This window comes from Bos taurus, chromosome 23, assembly GCF_002263795.3.
Source record: "Bos taurus isolate L1 Dominette 01449 registration number 42190680 breed Hereford chromosome 23, ARS-UCD2.0, whole genome shotgun sequence".
Taxonomy (NCBI): domain Eukaryota; kingdom Metazoa; phylum Chordata; class Mammalia; order Artiodactyla; family Bovidae; genus Bos; species Bos taurus.
Genome location: NC_037350.1, coordinates 11,009,010 through 11,025,716, shown reverse-complemented (window position 1 = coordinate 11,025,716; position 16,707 = coordinate 11,009,010). Strand labels below are relative to the sequence as shown.

Below are 16,707 nucleotides of genomic sequence, written 5' to 3'. Positions count from 1 at the left end.
CAGTCCCACCAAAATCCCCCCTCCCCGCTCCCCAAAACCCCATACAATAATGATTGGGGTGGATTTCCCTTTAAACTTATTTCTAATATATATACTGTGTGTGTGTGTGTGTGTGTCTGTGTGTGTCTGTGTGTGTCTGTGTGTGTTAGTTGCTCAGCTGTGTCCAACTCTGTGCAACCCGCCAGGCTCCTCTGTCCATGGAATTCTCCATGGCAAGAATACTGGAGTGGGTAGCTGCTGTTCCCTTCTCCAGGGGATCTCCTCAACCCAGGGATCAAATGCAGGTCTCTGTATTCCAAGCAGATTCTTTACCGTCTGAGCCACTGGGGAAGCCCATATATACTATATATAATATATACTTACCTCTCCATAGTACGCCTACAATATTGCATCGTGGTTTTCTTCCCCCAGTAAATTCACAGTGCTGGATATCTTTTGTTTGCCCCTGCAGATTTTCTCCCAGTAGCCTGCACCCTGCTCTGTGTCCCTAGAAGGCTGTTGTGTGCTCCTTTGCCCTCCTCTGGCTTTGACTGGGTTGGAGGGATGTTTCCTCTCTGCCTCACTCCCTTCCAGATCCCTGCTGTCTAGCTGAGTCCCTCTATCAAACGCACAGGTCCTGTCTGTGAACGTTCTCCATGTTCCAGTGGGCCCCACTTACCCCTTCAGGTCAAGCCTGGAAGTAGACACAGCTCCCTCTGCTTTTCCAGTGCTGCCCAAACTTTTGTAAATACCCCTTCATTCAACTCTCTTCAAATTTTCCAGTTTTGGGTGTGTCAGTTTTCCTGCTGAGACTGTCAGGGAATATATATTATTTGTACTTTCCAGATTCCTACACATAATCTATGTGGACTAAAGCTGCATAGCAGTGTGTTGAATAGATATATATCGCTGTGTTGTTCAGTTGCTAAGTTGTGTCTGACTCTGCGACTTCATCAACAGGAGCACGCCAGGCTCCTCTGTCCTCCAGGAGTCTGCTCAGATTCTTGTCCATGAGTCAGTAATGCTATCTACTCATCTTATCCTCTGCTGCCCCTTTCTTCTTTGGTCTTCAGTCTTTCCCAACATCAGAGTCTTTTCCAAAGAGCTCTTGGCATCAGGTAGCCAAAGTTTTGGAGCTTCAGCTTCAGCAGCAGTCCTTCCAATGAATATTCAGGGTTGATTTCCTTTAGGATAAACCTGTTTGATCTCCTTGCAGTCCAAAGGACTCTCTCAAGAGTCCTCCAGCACTGCAATTTGAAAGCATCAATTCTTTTGAAGGTATCATTCAGCCTTCTTTATGGTCCAACTCACACCCATCTGTAACTACTGGAAAAATCATAGCTTTAGACTATACGAACCTTTGTTGGCAAAGTGATCTCTCTCCTTTTTAATACGCTGTTTAGGTATGTCATAGCTTTCCTTGAAGGAGCAAGTGTCTTTTAATTTCATGGCTGCAGTCACCATCCACAGTGATTTTGGAGCCCATATATGGTATATATACATATACCGTAATTCATTTAAATTGTGGTGTTGGAGAAGACTCTTGAGAGTCCCTTGGACTGCAAGGAGATCCAACCAGTCCATTCTGAAGGAGATCAGTCCTGGGTGTTCTTTGGAAGGACTGATGCTAAAGCTGAAACTCCAATACTTTGGCCACCTCATGCAAAGAGTTGACTCATTGGAAAAGACTCTGATGCTGGGAGGGATTGGGGGCAGGAGGAGAAGGGAACGACAGAGGATGAGATGGCTGGATGGCATCACTGACTCGATGGACGTGAGTTTGGGTGAACTCTGGGAGTTGGTGATGGACAGGGAGGCCTGGCGTGCTGCAATTCACGGAGTAACAAAGAGTCAGACACGACTGATCGACTGAACTAAACTGAACTGATTCCCTTATTTAATATGCTTCCTGTTTCTTCAGTATCAAAATCTCAGTGAACTACTCCCCAGACAAGAAACCATTGTTTCTTTTATTTAAAAAAAAAAATTTATTTATTTGTATTTGCTTGCACTGGGTCTTCTCGGGCTTCCTCTAGTTGCAGGGAGCAGGGCTACTCTTCCTTTCGATGCATGGAGAGAGAAGCGCTGCGTTGGCTTCTCTTGTTGCAGCGCACAAGCTCTAGGGTGTGCGGGCTTCAGTACTTGTGGTACAGGGGCTTTAGTTGCAAATTACTAAGTAATAAGCTAGAAATTCAAAGATAGAGGAGGGATGGAGATGAGGGATGGTTAGTTCGAAGAGGCCTGCTGGCAGGCAGGTCCCAGGATCGGGCTGTCTAATTGTCACCCTGGTTGATTTATCATCGTCAGAAGTGGGCCTCATCTGATTTTGTTTGATTAGTATATAAAATAAGAATGCCAGTTTAGCTTACAAAGAGAAAAATGCCTATCAGCTACATCTGAACCTTTGCGTCAGTATGTCCGGCATGTTATGTCCAAGCAGAAGCCAGGTGGTAAATGGAGTAATATTTGGGGAGCACCAATTTTTCTGCAAGGAATGATCAGATGACTTGCAAGCTTAAGGGGACCAGGCTGGTTATCCAAACTCACTCATCCACAGTAGGGATGACCTTGCCTGTGGGCCTTAATATTCCAAATCTGTTGGCCAAGACTCCCTTTCTTATGCCCTGATAGAGCTCAGGTGTACACTGTCAACCTAAACCTTTGTTAAGCTGCCTTTTCTTGCCCTTGCCCTTTCCTTTAAGAGATGATTTACAATCAACAACCTGAGCAAAAATCCTGTTAAATTGTTAAATCTTGTTAAATGCAGATTTGGATTTAGTAGGTCTGGGGTGGGGCCTGGATGTTTGCAGTTTTAATGGATGCCAAAATACCTTCAACCTAGTCCTCTAAGCCACTGAGTCCTTCAAAAGAATGTCTCTCTTATCTCTAATCCCCATTTCTTGGTAATTTATAATTTAATATTCAGATGGGCAATGTTTCAGACCTTGGATGAGGAGCTGGCACTTTGTGGTAACTCCCTAAAGCAGCAGGGGGAGAGCTCTGAGCAGGTGGGACCCCCCACCTGGGGGTGGAAGGACTGAAGGTTGACTGGCTCCAGCTTTGTGGTTTCTTGCTACTTCTCCTCACCCAGAAGCTGCAGACCAGCAACTCACCCTTCACTTTCATTTAAAGCAGGAAAATCTAATTTCCCCTTTTTACAGAGAAAGCAAAACAAAACTTATATGTTTTTGTGAAATGACTTATATTGAGCCTTCAAAGTCAATCCCCTCATAATTTTTAATGAAGAGTTGAATCAGTTCAGTTCAGTCGCTCAGTCTGACTCTTTGCGACCCCATGGACTGCAGCACGCCAGGCTTCCCTGTCCATCACCAGCTTCCAGAGCTCGCTCAAACTCATGTCCATCGAGTCTGTGATGCCATCCAACCATCTTATTCTCTGTCGTACCCTTTTCCTCCTGCCTTCAATCTTTCCCAGCATCAGGGTGTTTTCTAAGGAGCCAGTCCTTCACATCAGATGGCCAAAGTATTGGAGCTTCAGCTTCAGCATCAGCCTTTCCAATGAAAAGTTGAATACCATCAAGAAATTAATCACAAGTATATTATTAACACTTCTTCACCTTTTAAAAATATATGCTGCTGCTGCTGCTGCTAAGTTGCTTCAGTTGTGTCTGACTCTGTGCGACCCCAGAGACGGCAGCCCACCAGGCTCCCCCGTCCCTGGGATTCTCCAGGCAAGAACACTGGAGTGGGTTGCCATTTCCTTCTCCAATGCATGAAAGTGAAAAGTGAAAGTGAAGTTGCTCAGTCCGACTCTTAGCAACCCCATGGACTGCAGCCTACCAGGCTCCTCCATCCATGGGATTTTCCAGGCAAGAGTACTAGAGTAGGGTGCCATTGCCTTCTCCAAATTATTTGAATACCCACAAGCTGATCCTTTCAACAACATTGGAAGGTAGAGTAGGCATTAGCATCTCTTTTCCAAAAAAATTAATTTTGATATTTATATATCTTCAGCTGCTTTGGGTCTTAGTCATGGCACATGGGCTTAGTTGCCCTGTGGCCTTTGGGATCTTGGTTCCCAGGCCAGGGATGAAACCCACATTCCCTGCATTGCAATTAACCACTGGACCACCAGGGAAGTTCCTATTATCTCTTTTTAAGTCTCCAGTTTCTAGATAAAACAGCTTCAGAGAGGTCAAGTGACATATCCAGGTTCAACCAGCTACTCAGTGAGAAAGCCTAGGTTCAGAGCTTTATTTTTCCCCTCTGTACAACATAGTGATTCAATATTTTTATACATTAAAAAATGATCACCACGAAAGGTCTAGATACCATCTGTCGTCATTCAAAGTTATTACAGTATTACTGACTATATTCCCTATGCTGTCCATTACATTCCTGTGACTTACTTATTTTATAACTGGAAGTTTGTGCCTCTTAATCTCTTCCACCTATTTAACTCAGCCTTCCATCCACATCCCCTCTGGCAACCAACTACCAGTTTATTCTCTGTTTCTTAGAGTCTGGATTCAAAGGTTTTAGATGCTCAGCAGGCATTCAACAACTGTTACGTTGTGTACTATCTGCCCCCATCCCTGACATGCATACCACATTTGCCCGCAAAATGGTTAAAAATTACCCAAGGACCCGGAGCTGGGAGCAGACTTGGGACTCAGACCCGTATTGTCCCTCTTCGCCTGGGTCATTTGTCTTCTTGACTTTTACCTTAAAAGAACTGCAGCAGTTGCTGCTTCTCCCTCCAGGTTCAAGTGGTGTGACTCGGCAAATCCTCACTGCCTCTGTGCCCACCTGGACTTTTCCCACCACACATTTGAATTAGCGCCAGAGCATCTCTCCAGGGTCTTCCGACTAGAACGTGATGGAGCCCTACTATGTGCCAGGCCTTGTGCCAAGTTTTGAGGGTAGGGAGGACGTGCCCTCAAGGCCCTTTAGGGTGACAGGAGAGCAGATACAGGCCTCTGCAGCGGTGCGAGGAAACCGCGGTGACGCGCAGGGACTGAGGGGGAGGTGGCAGGCTGCTCCTTCCCATTGGTCTGCTGACTGTCGATTCTCTCCCTTCACAGGCACTTAGCGTTCTCTGTGTTCCCTGGTCAAGGTCCTTTACTAATTTCAGCTTGGCGATGATTTTTATTTTTGTTTATCGAGATATAGTTGATTTAGAGTATTGTGTTAGTCTCAGCCTGGCATTTATTGTCCTCTGTTATCCGGCCCCTGCATTTTGCTGTTCCCCAGGACCACCCTCTGTACCCTTGCAGCTTCCTGCTGACTGGCCCAGGCATCTGCCTATGACCTAGTCAAAGAATCATAGCAATGACCTTAGCCCTACTTACTGCATCACCCCCTTCAAGCACTTTTTCATGTTATTTTTAAAAATTTACTTATTTTGTTGATATGTTCTCTTTTTATTTTTATTCAGTATAAGTTTGTTGGTTTTTTTTTTTGGCCAAGAGGCATGTAGGATCTTAGTTCCCCGACCAGGAATGGAACCTGTGCCCCCTGCAGTGGAAGCCCAGAGTTTTAACCACTGGACCGCCAGGAAGTCCCTCATTTCTTTCATATAATCCTCATAACTCATTGTGGTATGTATCATCGTCCTCATTTTGTAGATAAGAAAACTAAGGTTCAGACAGCCTAAATCACTTGCCCAAGTCACACAGCTAGAGCATGACTAAATAGAATTCACCACCCCCCACTTCAGGTCAAACCCAAAGTCATCCCACTCTCACTGTCTACAGAGATAAGGAGTAGGAAAATGGCATATGTACGCGGTTAGTAATCTTCCCTCACTCTTGCTGCTCCCACATCTGAAATACTCACTTTCTCCTTCAGGGATCTCAGTGTCACACTTCCTCGGAACAGCCCAGAGACCCTCCGTCACCTCGAGTTCCCTCCGTCACATGCTTGCTCCCTGTATGCCATGTGATCATAAACGGCGTAAGCTTCCATTGCCTCGGAATCGTTCTCTAGTGATTTCATGGAGGTGCGTCTGAGCCTGACTACAAACTACTATGCCGACTTGATAGAGGCCAACATCCATAATGATAATTAACAATGAGTGTGGCTGAGAATGGAGACGATCTTTCGGAACAGCAGCAGAGGCATTCAGAAGGCCTGACAGTGTCATCAGTACAGTCATAACTCTGGGCTACGGTTTCCTCATCTGTCAAGTGCAGGGCCTCCATCTAGATGTTCTTCAGTCGAGAAATAATTATTGGGCTCCCCCCACACACCAGGCAGGCCTCTAGGCACCAGGGGTAATAACAAAATCTTTGCTTTCATTCTAGCAGACGGAGACAACAGACGTAAATATGTGAAGGGTGTATGATGTCAGATGGTGGTTAAGTGTGGTGGAGAAATAGAAAGCAGGGAAGGGGGAAAGGAAATGCCAAGGAGTGACATTATCTGACTTGCATTTTAAAAGGCTCACTAGCTGTTGGTGGAGAATTGACTGTAATAAGATAAGTGAATGAGCAGGAGACCAATGGGGAGGTAATTGCAGGAATCCAGATTGGGCGGGGGTGGGGAGGCTGCAGCTTGGTGAGGAGCTGTGGTCAGAAGTGGTTAGATTTTGGATATATTTTGAAAGTAAAGCCCGCATCATTCACTGGAGGTTTATATGTGTTGCCCATTCAAGGAGGTCTGCAAGGTCTTTGTCTTGGGAGGAAGGAACACCTGAAGGATGGAGTGGCCGTTAAAGGCAAGGGGGGAGACTATGAGAGAGGCAGGTTTTGAGGAGACCCCCCAAGAGGAAATATGGAGTGAGCAGTGGCTATGTGAGTCTGGAGTTTAAGGAGGAGGCGCTGGCTGGAGATATAAATATGCGGTAGTCATCAAGGTACAGAGGACGTATCGGACACCTCTTAGTGAGCACGTGCTTAGTTGTGTCCGACTCTTTGTGGCCTCATGGACTGTATGTAGCCCGCCAGGCTCCTCTGTCCACGGGGTTTTCCAGGCAAGAATACTGGAGTGGGTTGCCATTTCCTCCTCTGGGTATCTTCCCAACCAGGGATCAAACCCGCGTCTCTTGTGTCTCCTACATTGGCAGACAGGCTCTTTACCACTGGTGCCACCTTAGGCATGCCTTTAAATCCTGTTGGTCCCACCTCTCCCTCCAGCCGATGTCGTGCAGCTGATGTTGGCCAGATTTGCAATGGGTATGAACTCTTGCCTGCTCTGTGTACCTCTAGCTTCCTGCCCAAGGCTGGCTGTAGGACAACAGTGGGAATTCACTCAGCACTGCCACATGTCCAACCAGAATTATGGGAAAGGCGATGATCCTCGGGCTACCCTTAACCAGTGGTGCATGGAAGCTGGTGGATAAATGAAGATCCCTCTTCATCCTTGATAGACGGTTCTGAATCTCCTTAAGAGGGTTCTGTAGAGTCATGCATCAGTCTCCCACAGTGACGCTCAGCTCAGTAATGCATCCTTGAATTTGTTTCTGTTTCTCTTACTCTGTCCCTCATTTCTGCTCTCTAGAATTTCATTCCCATATAAACTACATGCATGCAAACCTTTTATTAAGGTTCTGCTCCTAGGAGATCCTGGGATAAGGCAAGCGGCATTTAACACCATGAGACTGAATGAGATCACCAATGGATTAATGAAGACTGGGAACAGATCCAGGGACTGAGCTCCAGGACCCTTCAACATTTCTAGATGAAGGAGATAAGCAGGTCCTAGCAAAGGAGACCCTGAGGAATAATCAAGAGAATGTAGTGTCATGGAAGCCAAAAGAAGAAAAGTGTTTCAAGGAAGAATGAAGGGTCAGCTGATTCTTGCTGAGTGGTAGAGATGAAGGAGTCATGATCATTCAGTTTAACCACAGTGGAGGGAACTGGTGACTTTAACAGGCAACAGTTTAGGTGGAGTTGTGGAGTGATCAAAATGGTTTTGAGAGAGGAGCTGGAAGGAAAGTAGGGTCAAGAGAGACTTCTTTTTTTCTTTGGATGGGAGAGACTATAGAATATTAATGTATATGTATATGCTGATGGCAAATGATTCAGCAAAGAGGGAAAAACAGATGATGCAGGAGAGAGGAGGAAGCCTTGCTGGAGAGGGGAGGGGACGGGATCAGCAGCCAATGCAGGTGTTTGCCTTAGATAGGAGCAAACGACAGCTTATCCCCAAACTGCAGGAGAGAAAGCTGGGGTTGTGGGCAAATGCTCACAACCCACAACTCACCGATTGCTTGAATTGCAAAAGGTCATTAAGACTGTGAGTCTGTACTCCTACCATCCCCTTTCACAGAGGAGACCCAGAAGAGAGACCCGCCACAGACACACTACTGAGTCGGACACACCACTGAGTCGAAGCCAAGGCTCCTCTGCCCCACCCAGCCCCTTAGGGCTCTCCCCTCGGGCGGAATCCTGACCATACTCTGTCACTCACCCCGTTAGTCTGGTAGATCCCAGGAAGGATGCTGAGGGGGAAACAGAGAAACAGGCAAGCTTCCAATAGGACCAACAGGCCACAGGGGTGAAATAATCTGAAGATCTATTGAGTTCATGGGACTTCCCTACATGTATGTTGGAGTCAGTGGTAATCACTGCCAGGAAGGAAGCTATAAGCTAGCAAACTGGATTGAGAAAAATCTGCCCAAATGCAGGCAGATATGGGACTTCCCTTGCAGCCCAGTGGCTAAGACTCCGAGCTCCCAGTGCAGGGGGTCTGGGTTCAATCCTTGGTCAGGGAACTAGATCCCACGTGCTGCAACTAAGACTTGGTACAGCCATATATATATATGTGTGTGTGTGTGTGTGTATATATATATTTAAATGCAGGCAAATATCATCAGTCCCAGGGCAAACAGAAGGGCATATATCCTTCTGGAATATAGATTTCTGGTTTCAAATAATCCTTCAAGCCTTGTTTCCTAATTTGGGGTTTGGAAACTATGGTCCCTCTCAGCTTAGAGAGCCTGAGGAGGGGGCAGTGAGGTTATGGGCCAGGCAGGGCTGGGGAGGCACAAGACTGCTGGTCACTTAGAAGGGCCACACCAGCCTTGCCTTGACTTCCAAGAAACTTTTTTTTTCCCTTGACTTCCAGGAAACTTGTAAAACCACTATATTCTCTTTCCCCTAATTCCATTCATTTCACAAACACTCTCTGTGCTTTTTGAGCTAAGTGCTCCAGGTATGTGGGGGGATGGTGGGGCGGGGATATATAGAACAGATGCATTGAAAGAGAGATCCTACCTACAGATGTTTACAGGCTTATAAAAATAAGCTCTCTACACATTTAGCTGTGATTTGATTCTGGACAGTCTCTCTTTTCCTGTTATTTCCTTCTTGGACAGAAGGGGTGTACGGTATGGGATGACTATGTCTCTAGCCATTAAAAGATAGCTCCCTGGCTGTGGACTCAAAAATATAAATTATGAACTGCTCTCGGGTACAAATTACTCCCATGTGAGCTTGCTGAGCGTGATCCACTTATCTCTAGGGTTGATTGCTAGTTAAATCCTGCCCAAGTAGCTGAAAGCCTGTCTGTTTTACGACAAACAGGAGAAAGGAACCCTGCTGCAATTCGGGCCTAGGGGAGAACCCTAAGCCAACGCTACCCTCTAACGTGTTTGTTCAGGAAATCCTTAAACTGGCACAGTCTGACGCCTCTCATCCCCCTTCCCACCAAAGCCATATCCGAGGAGACACCCCGGCCCCGGCTCAGACTTCTGCCTCTCGGGCGTGGAGGGCAAGCCGAGGGGACAAGGAGGTGGATGTCAGCAGGGCCAGGGCTGCTTCTCCGCAGAGACGATCAGGAACTCTTCATTTCGGGCTCCCTTTGCAGCTGTTTCCAAGCACCTGCAGTATCAGTGACTTCACAGAATCCTCACGTGTTCCCCGTGAGGGAGGTGGGGCAGGCTTTATTATCACTGTGCTGCTGCTGAAGAGACCGAGGCTCCAAGAGGCCACAGGACTCGGCCCAGGTCACACGGTTAATAAGCAGCTGAGCTGAGACTTGAGTCCAGGTCTCCTGATGGTGACTCGGACACCCTTGTGCCAGGGAGTCTCCGCAGTCCCACCCCTCCCCCAGAGGGAGGGGTGGCCTTCCCTCCCAGGACAGGACGACCTCTTTGAGCCCCAGCTTCAGCAGTTGTATGATCTTGGGCAAGTTGTTTGAGAATCTCTGGGTCTCTTTTCTCCATGTGCAAAATGGGCAGAACAATAATACCAGAGTCAAAGGAAGAAATGAGACGTTACAGCAAGAGCAGAACACACTGCCTGCCACAGGGCAAACAGCCAGAAGTGTTAGAGGACTTTCCTGGTGGCGGGGTGGTTAAGAATCCGCCTGCCAATGCAGGGGCTGTGGGTTCAATTCCAGGTCCGGGAAGATTTCACATGCTATGGAGAAACTAAGTGTGTGCGCCACAGCTACTGAGCCAGGGCTCTAGGGCCCTCAAGCCTCAACTCCTGAGCCCGCCTGCCCTAGAGCCTGTGCTCAGCAAGAAGAGAAGCCGCCGCGATGAGAAGCCCGCACCCCACAACAGAGAGTAGCTAGCTCTGGCAAAGCCACGAAGACCCAGCGCAGCCAAAAATAAATAAAATTATTTTTTTAATGGAAAAGAGAAGGCTATAGCACCTCTTTTTCCCCTCTCCCCCAAAAGTCTTTTCCCCTAAGGCACAACCCAAAGGCAGTTAAGAACCTTGGAGAAGCCTCTGTGCTTCCCTGCCTCCTCTTCTGCGTGCTCTCTCTTTGATAATGCTCCCTCCCATTTGTACAGCTCTTTTAACTTTTCAAAGTGCTTTCACTACCAGCACCTCTTGAGATCCTCCCTACAACCCTGTAAGATAACAGAACCCGAAATCTTCTTACAGATAAAGGGCAACCAAGGTAGGAGAGGAGGATGGGCTGCCCTGAGACAACAGCTCTGTTAGCTCCAGTATTACTCTGGGTTACTGGGAATCCTTAATCGTGTGGGTTTCCCTTGTTGCATTTGGAAGTGGCAGAAAGGGACCTAATTGAATCTCTGTGAGCTCAGGATTACCCACAGAAGGAAAACAGTGCAGGAGAAAGTGGTTGGAAGCCTGGAATCCCCCCAGGCCACTCAGCCTCCCTGCCCTTCAAGACTTGGGACTGCAGGTTGGAAAGGCAATCCAAGCTAATGAGTAAATTCCAGCTGACTCCCTACCAGTGGGTGAGAGTTGAAAAGGTCAAAGGGCACTGCTCCTGCCTGAGATTCCAGCCTCAGCTCTGCTCCGGGCTATCTGAGAATCTGATATCTGACTGTATCTGACTTGTTCAAGGCGCACCTCAATTTCCTCAGGTATAACAGAAAGGCTAGATTCATTAGACTGGATTTATAATAGGTAATGTCTCAACTACTTTTCTGAGAATCTGAAAGGGACTTGCTTGAGGACAGCAGTGAACAATTTTTTAAAAACTTTTATCATGAAAGTTCCTAAAACAATTTCAACGTCAACAGGACAGTATTGTGAACCCACAGGTACCCTTTGCCCCGCTTAGATGATCATCTTTCTTGTTGCCTCTCTACCTTCACGTTCTGCCCACTTGACGATTATTTTGTAGAGTTCTTTTTTCCAGGTGAAACTTATAAACATGGACATGCAGAAATCTTAACTGTGTAACACTGAGAAATCGATCTGCCTGTGCAAGCTATACCTCTATCATGACATAGAACCTTTACACTTTGCGAGAACATTCTCTCGTGTTCATCCCGGGCAAATGTGAGTTTAACACAAAGGGTTAGCAAATGCTCTCTTTTGGGGGCTGGCCTGGTCAGAGTCAGATCTGTTGTCTTAAACTGTTATTCTGCTTCCTGCTTCTGTTCATTCCTGTCAGCTGTGTGTCCCTGGAGGTCATGGGCTTCTCCTGCACGCACTCTGTGTACAGTTCTGTTACGAGGACTCTACTACCCTGGCTTCAAATGCTTGGAAGCAGTTCTCTTTTCTTTTTCCTATATACTTACTCTTCTCTGGGTGTTTCCTTGTGTTCTCCTCCATTTTCATTCCTATGACTGCTTTCTTATACTATTCTTATGCTATTTCTTATGCTATTTCTCTCCTTTGGAATAGTCTCACTTTTCTGTGTTCCGTCCATCGTCTCTGGGCTCACTGTCCTTTGTCCTTTTGGTCAAGTCCTGGACACTTGATACTGAGCCGCAATTTCAGGGTCCAGCTCAAGGCACTTAGTCAACAGTGAGTGAGTGAATATACAAAGGGCCGCATGGACTGAGTCACTAAGGACCCCAACCTGTCAGCCTTGCCATTTTGGGATCACATCTCTCTCTCTATATCAAGCATACCACTATTTATCTGCCCCTTTGGAAGCTCCAGCATCTGAAAGGAAGGAGGCTGACTTCCTGGCAAAATGTGACCCAAAGGACCATTCTCCTCCCACCGCACCCCCCCCCCATTCATTAAAATAAATAAAAAAAACAACAGAGCAAGCTGGGCTATCAGGGATACTTCCTGTTTTCCTCTCTTGAAAGCATCCTGGATAGATGAAACTGAGGGATCAAAGGGACTGTCTGCCTCTGGGGCTTGGGGACTGGCAGGATGGCTTTTAACCCTCTGCTGTCTCCTACTGTGAGTAGCATAGGCAGTTTATGTCTTCTATTTCCTGGGAAGATTCAACTTCTTGGGGGCAAGGGCCCTGTTAGTCATTCATTCATCAAGCATTACTGTACCTACCAAATGTCAAGCTTTGTTTGAGGATCTGGATATTCAGCAATGAATATGACACAGTCCCTGGTTTCTTTCATCTCATAGCAAGGACGGCGAGTGCTAACATGATTAAGCACTTTCTCCATGTCAGGCACTCACTACATGCTTTTCATACATAAACTCACAACAAGTTTATAGGGTATTATTATGACCATTTTACAGATAAGGAAAGCAAGGCTTGTGGAGGTTAAATAACTTGGTATGGGCGCATGACTAGCAGATGTCGGGACTCATGTCAGAGTCCGGTGATCTGACAGCTGAACCCATCTTCTTAGCAGCTACACTATGTCTCACCCAGAGAACCTACCTCCTCTCTGAAACCTGGTAGTTAAGCATGGCTAGTAATTTCTGTCAATGCAGTTTATCTCTAGGCTTGGTCAGGTGGCTTCTGATGACCAGGATTCTTTGCATTCCACTTACTGTACTGAACTAGAATGAATGGAAGTCAGCCTACAGCCCCTGAAGCCTGGAAACAAGGCTGAGAAACCAAGAGGCCATGTTTGACTCTGTTTGGGGGGCAAAGAGCATGTCAGGCTCTTGCTTGCTCCCCTTCTCAAGTTTCTGGAACAGATCAATTCCCCTAGGGTTTGTTTGTTTGTTTCTTTTTTGGCATGGTGGGTGGTGATGGTGATGTATTTTCTCCAAAGCCTTGAAAGAAACTAGAGGTGATGTTAGTAATAATAGTGACCAAGCGAACATATACAGAGCAATTATTCTAGGTCTTTTGCATTCTTGCAACAATAGACAGTAGTATTTTACTTATTTATTACCATTTTCTATTTCTGGGGTGGATCAGAGGCTCAGAGTGATTAGTTAACACATCCAAAATCACACAGCTAGGCAGAGCCAGGATTTGATCCTGGGTTTGACTAACTCCAAAACCTACACTTTAATCATTGTGTCCCTGATGCTGAAACTTGGCAGAGGGAGGAAGGAACTCCCTGCTGAGGTCCCTGACAAACCATAAGAGGCAGGTGAGGATACAGAGTAACCTTGAGATCCACTGGGCAGGGATGCCTGGCACAAAAGGATCTTAAAGTGCTTCCGACTCTGCAATTCTATCTCTTTAAGACCCAGAGCTCCCATGCCAAGCCTACACCATGATCCTCAGAGATTTCAGGGGTGGGGAAACTGGATTGAACATGCTGACATACAATAAGCAAAAAAAGACCTCAGCATTTTTGCCTCGCCTGGGTGGCTCCAGCCCTTTTTTTTTTTTTTCCTCCTCTCTCTCTCATTTATTTATTACTATGCTATTCCCTGGCCCCGCTGCTGTGTCAATACTGATAAAAGCAAATCGCCCCACAAACAGGTGCAGCTGAAGCTGCCCCTTGGACAGCTGCCAGGGAATGTGATCGCTCAGCTGGGGTGACCTGCCCCTACCCAACCCCCTTCTCAGGTTCCAGTCCAGGGCATGTGTCCTTGGACAGTTAATGTCAGTCTGTGTGTTCAGAGCCTGGCATTTCAGTTGGCATCATGGACTCAAGCTGGTGGGTGTGGTGGGGTGGGGTGGGCCTATGCAGGATAGGGCGCCTCCAAGAGTTATCAGCCAATCTATTTATTTCCTCTTTCTGTTTCTTCCAAGAAATTCATCATCTGATAATCCTATGTCACCAAGTCCCTCTTGCAACTATTTGAAAATATTTTCTAAGAATATCACTGCCTGATTGTTCTAGGTAAGAAATATTTTTTTTCAGACCTACCCACTTCCAAATTCACGCATACACTTGGAATTTAATGATCTAAAAGACATCTTCTGAGTACCTCCTAGGGCTGAGCTGAGAGGTCATCTAAACAAATATCTTGTGAGCCAACCTTGTTATCCAGAATGCGTTTTGATGCTTCCAAACCATGTGACTTGGACTCGTTTGAAAAAGATTATATTTCATTCCCCCTCCCCCATTCCCGTGTTTTGTCCCTAAGCATCCTTTCCCCACTTCCCTAGGGCACTTGCCTTTCCGGAAATGCCCTCGCCCAGCGGGCAGCCTCCACATCCCGAGGAGGTAGGACTGGGACAATAAGGCGGTGGCCGGCGGGCCTGGGGCCGGGGGCTGGCTGGGTGCAGGGGAGGGGCTGGAGCCGCCAGGCCGCCGGACAGCCGCAGAGCAGCGCAGCTCCGGCCGGGAGGTGGTTGCCATGCAAATAAGGCGGCGCCGTGGTGGGGGGGTGGGGGTGGGGAGCTCCCCTTACCCAGGGGCCCTCCGGTTGCCAAAACAGACCATTCCCCAGAACAGTCGCCTAGAAACGGGCGCTGTCATAGCAGCCTGTCTAGAGGCCAGCCAGCCGCGCTGCTGGGAGGAGCTGGGTCAGGTTGTTCAGACCTCCGCGGCACCCCCTCCCCACTGAGTCTCTACCTCAGGGAAGGGAGTGGTGGCTTGGGCCTCTCCTTGGAGCTAGGGGAGGGCGCTAATTGGATTGGAACACTCCAGAAACACATCAGCTGCTCCTCCCTGGGGGAAACGGGTGGGGGTTGCGGGGTGGGGGGCGGGGGGAGGCTGCAGGCTGTCTTTGTGATGACAGGTCTCAGCCTCACCCTCCCAGCTGCCACGCCCTGACCTGGTCCTCACCAGCTTCTGCCCACCCAGAGCCTTTCTGGGGCACAATGTCAAGCTCTTCATGGAGTGGAGGATGTAGGCATGGATCAGAGAATCGCCAAAGTGTGATCCAGCCATGATAAAGAGGTGCCTGATGCTCTCAAAATTGAAGATGGTGATCTGACCTGCTGTGAAGCAGTCAGGGAGGATACAGGTTCGCTGCTGCTGCAAGGCCGGTACCTTAGCTACTTGGTCCTTCAACACACCCTTTCTCAGCAGGCTTCCCTCATCTGACCCGTCCTATGCTGATATGCCATTCTGAACCTTCGAGCCATGACTTTCCTATCTCATTTGTCACTAAGAGACCTTCTTGTCACTTAAGTGTGCTTCTTGCCTCTTATCAATTAAACTATGGTATAAATTTCTAAGGGGGCTTCCCTGGTGGCTCAGATAGGAAAGAATTCACCTGCAGTGTGGGAGACCTGGGATCAATCCCTGGGTTTCGAAGATTCCCTGGAGGAGGGCATCACAACCCACTCCAGTATCCTTGCCTGGAGAATCCCATGGACAGAGGAGTCTGGCGGGTTACAGTCCAATCCATGGGGGCGCAAAGAGTTGGACAGGACTGAGCGACTAAGCACAGCACTGCACATAAGCTTCTAAAAGGCAGAATCCGTGTAATTCTGCAATGCCGCACCTTGAAGAACAAGATAGATTTTAACAAATCCCTTTAAATTTAAGTGCCAGTGATCTTTATCATCCTGAGAAGCCTCTAAGGTTACCTTTGCAGTAACTGTTTTAGATTGCTTTCAGAGAATACTTGAGATTGTTGATTAATCACTCAGTTCTGTCTGACTCTTTGCAACCCCATGGACTGTGGCCCACCAGGCTCCTCTGTCCATGGGATTTCCTAGGCAGGAATACTGGAGTGGATTGCCATTTCTTTCTCCAGGGGATCTTCCTGACCCAGGGATCAAACCCATGTCTCCTGCAAGTATCCTACATTGCAGGCAGATTTTTTACTGCTGAGCCACCAGGGAAGCCCATTTTTTCTATGTTTGTTGGTTTTCCCCAGATCATAAATCCCACTTTTCAAAGTAAAGGCCAGAAATGTGCTTTCTTAGACTCCCTTGCAGCTAAGATATAGGTGTGTGACCTACATTCCACCAATCAGATACAACAATATGAGACTGATTTGGAAGAGAGCAACTGAGGAAGCAGGGACCCAGAAAAGGGGGTGGGGGAGGCACCTCACCTTTAGAATAACAGAGGAGATGCTTGGGGATCCACCCAGTTGAAGGGAGTGAGGTGAGGCAAGTTACAGAATTCATGCTGATTGACAGCTGCTATGGTAGCTTTGCTGGAAGAGTACCTCTGGGGGGTCTGGCTGTCATCTCTGAATTCTGGACCTTTGTAGCAATCATCCCTTCTGGATTCTGTAAGCCTCTTAATCTTTTTAAGTAAGTTCCTTTTCTGTTAAAGTGGATTCTGTGGTTTGCAACTAAGATCTCTGATACAGATGGTTGG

At 47.4% G+C, this 16,707-nt stretch overlaps 1 long non-coding RNA gene across 4 annotated transcripts in view; it reads left to right on the top strand.

The window, feature by feature from the left end:
* The first annotated feature begins 14,044 nt into the window (after window positions 1-14,044).
* LOC132343602 (uncharacterized) overlaps window positions 14,045-16,707 on the top strand; it is a 67,926-nt gene continuing 65,263 nt past the window's right edge. For all 4 annotated transcript variants that reach the window (XR_009492518.1, XR_009492519.1, XR_009492517.1 and 1 more), the window contains exon 1: window positions 14,045-14,649. This is a non-coding gene — a long non-coding RNA (uncharacterized lncRNA). The remainder of the gene's footprint in view (window positions 14,650-16,707) is intronic.